The sequence below is a fragment of the Manacus candei genome, unplaced genomic scaffold (assembly GCF_025592945.1).
Source record: "Manacus candei isolate 608988 ecotype Guabito, Panama unplaced genomic scaffold, ASM2559294v1 h1tg000014l, whole genome shotgun sequence".
NCBI classification, from domain to species: domain Eukaryota; kingdom Metazoa; phylum Chordata; class Aves; order Passeriformes; family Pipridae; genus Manacus; species Manacus candei.
In genome coordinates this window covers 4,618,255-4,624,340 of record NW_026138062.1, presented here as the reverse complement: position 1 = coordinate 4,624,340, position 6,086 = coordinate 4,618,255, and positions in this window count along the sequence as shown.

The following is a 6,086-nucleotide window of genomic DNA, read 5'->3' as shown; positions in this document are numbered from 1 at the left end:
CAGCTTTTCACAAGGTCTGCCTGTGGGTAGGGAGAGACTTAATCCGAACATCTGCAACCCAAGGAGCAAAGGTTTCCAGCAGCAGGTACACTGGAAGGCTGCTTTTATCTATCGGCTTGTTAATCTGCTGAGATGTATGACTTTGGGAGTCTGTGGTAGGATGGCGAGGATCTGTCTCGCCTTGCGGTCAAGTGCTGGGGAGTTTGCCCAGGCTGGTGAGTTTGGCTTTTGCTGCTGCTGCAACAACAACCCCCCCCAAAAAAAATTGATTAATGGAAACCAAAAATGAGCAATCTTGGGAATCTCTCCTTTAATACATTAGTTACAGCTTAAAGACTTTATGTGCGCCTTATTAGAGTGGATACTTTTTTTTACTTAGTTTCTCACCCTTCCAGCCTCTTCTAAAACAATGGCATTATTTTCAAATCAAATTTTATAAAATGAACACTGGAGTTGTTAAGAAGAGATAAAAATTTACATAAGACTTCTATTTAACCTATTACCTATGAAAATTTACTTCAGGCTGAAACATGTTCTCCAAAGTTTACAGCATACAGAACAAATGGTTTTTTAAAATTTCTTTACTTATGAGTACCTTAAATTGTGTTTTCTAAAAGGGGAAAAAAAAAACCTTGGAACCTTACCAGTTTAATTTGCATTTTGGCTCTGATGTAACTCAAAATAGATTAGATTAAAAAAGGAAATTTGGCAAGTGATTACTCAATTACATGATTTTACTGCTTTGGTATTTTGAAAATAAAAATGAACAGATCTGTTTTACTTTGAAAAGAGCCTGGTGCACGTGTGCTGTAACCACTTTTCAGAAACCATATGGAAGGTTCCCTACTCTGCATATGGCAATGCTACCCAGGGCTCAGATATGTATTCCTGCGGTAGACTACACAGGATCCAGTTGGATCAGGGATATTATTGTCTCCATTCAGATAGTGCTGTATCAAAGCAAGGCAGAGTGATCAGTTTGGTGTGTAAAACACAGGAAGTTCACAGTGACAGGGCTTCATTGCTCCTTTTCGTAGGAAGGAACTGAAATTTCTTGGAGCTAGTGCTGGTCCAGAAAGTTAGGTGGAACTTGGGGAAGGGGTACAATTTATATGGGATCTGTATTTTGCAAGATAAAAACCATGAGCAGCATCAACAGATACTTTTAAAACATTTCATCATCTAGAGCTACAGCTGCACTTCTCTGTGCCTTCCTAGTTACCCTTGATTCCCACGCAGTCATGTCTCCAGCACTTCTCTGATATCTTTTCACCCCTAGCCTTCATACCAAGGGAAGGAAGCCTCTGCTGACTCCTGGAAGACCAAGCAGGTGGTGACAAGCTCCCTAAAATAACAAAGCTTTGATCCTCCACATGGTGAGGGACACAGTGGTACTGTGCCTTAAGCTGGGTATCATCAGGGTTATCTGTTATTCCCATCACCCTGCTTTCATTAGCGAAGTGATAGAAGGAAATGGATCATCTGTCCCTCCATCACTGATGTGTCCCCTTGGGGCCTCTATGGCTATTTGTGGCTTTTGGGTCTCTGATAAATACAACAATTTTGCATATATATGTTCGGTAGCATGGTCTGGTCACTTGCCCCTCCTGCTCTATAGACCTGGTTTGTTTCTTGAAAGCTCCTCCACGTGCATGTATGCAGCTGTCCCTTCAGTACAAGGCATCACAGTATGTGTCTGTTCCTCCAGCACAAAGCCAGTTTGCATGGGGAGGGGAGGGATTTGACCAAAATAACGGCAACTTCAAATTACAGACACCTTAATTAGTGCCATCTTTGCCCTGGTGAAATGTAGCTCTTCCAGTTGGTTTCAGTGGGGATTAAGTCCTTCAGAACACTGATCTTGGTGTAGTAATAGCAGTGCAGAGCTACAGTCCTGACACATGAAAAGCAGAATATGGTGAGCAGTTGTTAGAAATTAATAAATTCCTTTTGAAAGAGTGATGTGGAATGGAGGTGAAGGGCTACAGGATTTCACTCGACTATTGAGCTGTGGATCTTCAGCAAGCCAGCCCTGTCTGAAGAGGGATCACTACCTAGATGTCCCTCACACAAACAGCTGTTATGGAGGAACAATTGTCCTGCTGTTGCAGCAGGGAGACCCTGCTTCTATCTGCTTCAAAGTATTTTAAGAATTACATGGCACATGAGACTTGGTTGTCCTCTCTACATCTTTGTTTCATCCTGCTGCTTCTTACAGGTAACAGGGTTTGGCTACTACATACCTGATATTGGACAAACCTGTTTCTGAGAAGTCAGTGAGACATCTTTGCTGTTCAAAATAAAGTGCTTCTCAAGACTCTGAATTTCCTTCATATCTTCACTTTTCTCCTGTTTAAATGTGAAGCAATGGCCTTCAGAAACCTCCACTGCCATGCCATTGTCACTGATGGCATCAGTGCATGAGGATCATTGCTGCTTCTCCTCAAGAATAATTGAGTATGTTTGATTTTTTCCTCCTTCCTACCTTTGTGGGGACAAAGGATGAGCTCAGACCCTGGTCTCCATCCAACCTGTGCTGGCACTTTGTCAATGGCCTGAGTCATCCCAGGACTGAAAATGGGCAGGAGAGGAGCTGACAGCTGCCATCCACCCAAAGACGCCATCAGCCCAAAGCATTCCTGCAAGGGGAGAATGGCCACGCACGTCTCAGAAGAGTTGACCATCTTCAAAGAAAAAAAAATCAGGTTTTTACCACTGAGTTTGAGATATGTAGACAGTAAGTTTCAATTTCTTATCTCTGAGGTCTGTTACTAGAGATCAAAATGTGCGGTGGGGTGTGTGTGTGTGTGCGGGTGTCACTGTTGTAACTGACTTAGTTACACCATGTTTCTGTGTTGGGGGAATCAGCAAATCCAGGGCTTCTGTTCTGGAGATGAAAATAGGATGATAAAAACAGGGCAGTGAGAAACCATTTCCCGGTCACCATATCCTGGTGGAATCGCAGCAATTCATGTATTATTCAAAGTCTAGATTTCATGGCCAAGCCTTGAATTAAACTTGAAGTTATCTGTAAAGTCTCTTCCCTGACGAGCTTTCCCAAGCAAGCGCCCTTGCTCCTCACACACCTCACCCCCAAGTTACGGCTGTCGGTGTGCCAGAGGGAAGGAAGTGCAAGCAGCGCCGTGGCTGAAGAGCTGGCTTAGAAGTTTATCCAGGTTGCTCCCACGAGAAGCACGACCGTGGCCGTGCACGACCTGTGAGGACCCACACCTCTCCTCAGCGCTCGGGTCGGTGACTACAGGTTTCTCCGTGAGAAAGGAGGAAGTCCCCGTGGGTGGAAGTCTCTCCGGTGGGGGAGGCGGGTCAGGGCGGGGTCCCCGAGAGTCCCCGGGGCTCGGCGGTTCCTCCCGGGGCGCAGCGGGGCGGCCGAGCCGAACCGCGGCGAGACGGGCCGGGCCGGGCCGGGCCGGCGCCGCCAGGGGGGGCCCTTGGGCCGCTCCGCCAGCCCCGGGCAAGCGGCTGCGAGCGGCCCCGGCCCCGGCGGGACACGGGCACGGCCGGGCCGGGCGAGCAGCCTGCTCGGGGTCCTGCTCCTTCGCTTCGGGGTTTTGGGGTGGTTCCTCTCTTTTTTTTTTTTCTTTTTTTTTTTTGTGGGTTTTTTTTGGTGGTGGTGGTGGTTGGTTGGTTGGTTGGTTGTTTTTTGGTTTGTTGTTGGTTTTTTTTTTTTTCCCTCAGCCTACGATTATTTCAATACACCTGACCCGCTCGGGAAAACCCAGGGTGTGGCTAACACCGAGTCCTAGCGAGTGACAGGGAACGCAAGGGAGTGAAGAAGTTTAGGAAGAAAAGTGTAAAATAGGGGGGGGGGGAACCAAAACAAACAACAAACAAACAAACAAACAAACAGAGCCCTTTAGAAAAATCCTGAATGTCTGAACGTGTGTGTGGGTGTGGGTGTGTGTTTCCTTCCTGCCAAAGCAGGATGTCAAATACTGTCCTTTTCCCCTCTTTTTTAAAGCAGACTGAAAGGAAAATTCTTCACAGAATCTTAAAGAACTTTTGACACAACAGCTGCAAAATCTATTTTCTAAACAAAGATTTATACATATTTATACGAGCTTAATCCAGATTTTTTTTTTAATAAATCATTCTCAGAACTGCAGAGGTAAACTATATGTAAATACCTCAAGTAATAGGCTTGTAGTGCAAATCACATCATTTTATCTTCAATTTTGCATTCGTTTTTCTGGCTTAAAGGTGCATCAGAGATATGCATTTTAGCATATTCAGAACACGGGGCGTGAAATTAAATGTTTGACAGAGTGAGAAAAATATACAGACTTTGGAGATGCCTTAAAAATAGTAATTTATGCAGATCTAGAGGAGTGAAATCATTTGCAATGGAGTGACCCTCTCTCCAGGAATTTTTTGCTCAGTGTTCTTCTCTAATCTCCTGCTGTATCTTCATTTTTCATTGAACTAGCCAGTTTTCTGCGAAGCAGTCTTGTAGATAAGGGAAGTGCTAAAAGAAGAAGAAAGAAGAAGCTCAGTGGGTCCGTTTCCATTGCACTTTTACCCAAGGCAATGGGCAGAATTTAACGGATTCCTTCCAACATATGTTTTTGCCAGATAAGTAAACAGTGTGTGTCGGAAATGAAAAAGCATTTGCAATTTAATGACATTACAGCTCTCAGCTTAGGCTGGCGTGCTGCGAGGCGAAAAGCAGAAAGAGAGAGGAGAGTAGAAAGAGAAAAAGAACAAAGTTCATCTTCCCTTTTGTGCATTTTTATCAAGGAAAATATTACTTCTTTCCCCCTCTTGTTCTCTTTTCTTTTTCTCTTTGCTTTTTTGTCTCACTCATCTACATTTTTTTCTTTTCTCTCCTTTTGTCTCCTCTGTTCACTTTTACCTTTTTCTTCCACTGCCACCGACTCGTTTCCTTTCACCACCACCCCCTTCCATTGTGTCGCCTTATTCATCTATTTGGCCCATTCAGTTTTTACCTATAAGGAGCTGTTTATCCAACAATGTATCTTTTTTTTTTTCCACCGTGTTGTACTCCCGGCGCTACAGCTCACAGTCAACAGGATTGTTGGAGGGATTGTAACGTTTCATTTCAAAGCGCGACAAATCTGCTCGCCTTCCCTTCGTCCCCGCTCTCCCCAGACTCGCCGGTCCCTCGCAGATGCGCAGCACCCTCGGGGCCAGGATCGCCCCCACATCCCCCCCTCCAAACCCCCTCCGAGCCACCACGTCAGGGACGTCCCGCTCGGCACCGGCAGCGGGGGAGCAGAGGGAGCCCCCGGGGAGCGGGCAGGGGCTGCCGGGCAGGGCGCGCCTGCATCTCGTCCCCCCACTTTCCCCAGCCATTAGGTGAGCGCTGCGAAGTCACAAGCTCCCACCCCAGGCTTTCCCTGGAGCTCGGGAGTAATTGAAAAATACCTCCAGTCAATGGCAAGTCCTATCTTACAGGCACATATCTGAAATGATGTTTAAAGAAAAAAAAAAGTCATTGTCTAGAGATCCGTGCATGAGTTGGTTTTGGTTTGGGTTGGGGTTTTTTTCTCCTTTTTTTTTTTTTTCTTACCATGAAATTACATCTTTCACATCTCCCAGATCCGGTACTTGGTAAGTAAAAAGGGAAATCTGTTTGGACATAAGGAGGTAAAGTAGCTAGAGGTGGTAATTTAATCAACCGAGGATATATTTCAATGTTTTCTCTGGTCTTCTAGGCATTAGCACTTTAAATTCATTATGTCTGTTTGACAGATATATGCAGCCTTAAGGATCTAAAAATGAAATCCAAGAAGTATAGCCTGCTAGAGGACATATATTGAAGTTAAGAGATTAAAACGGTCTAACCATTGCAAACAGAATGGAACATCTCGCATTTCTCATTCCTTATAAGCATGACTATTTTGCAGATGTTAAATACGGTCTGCTCTAATTATGAAGGAGGGGAGGGGGGATCTGCTCAAGAGCCGAGGCTTTCTAACTTTTACATTGATGAAGTGGATATTAGAAAGACAATATTAGCTCCTGAACCGTCTCGGGCTCGGGAAGTTTTATATGGGGGATTTTCCCTATCAACAATTTAATAAGGAGGGTGCAGCAGCAGCAGCCTC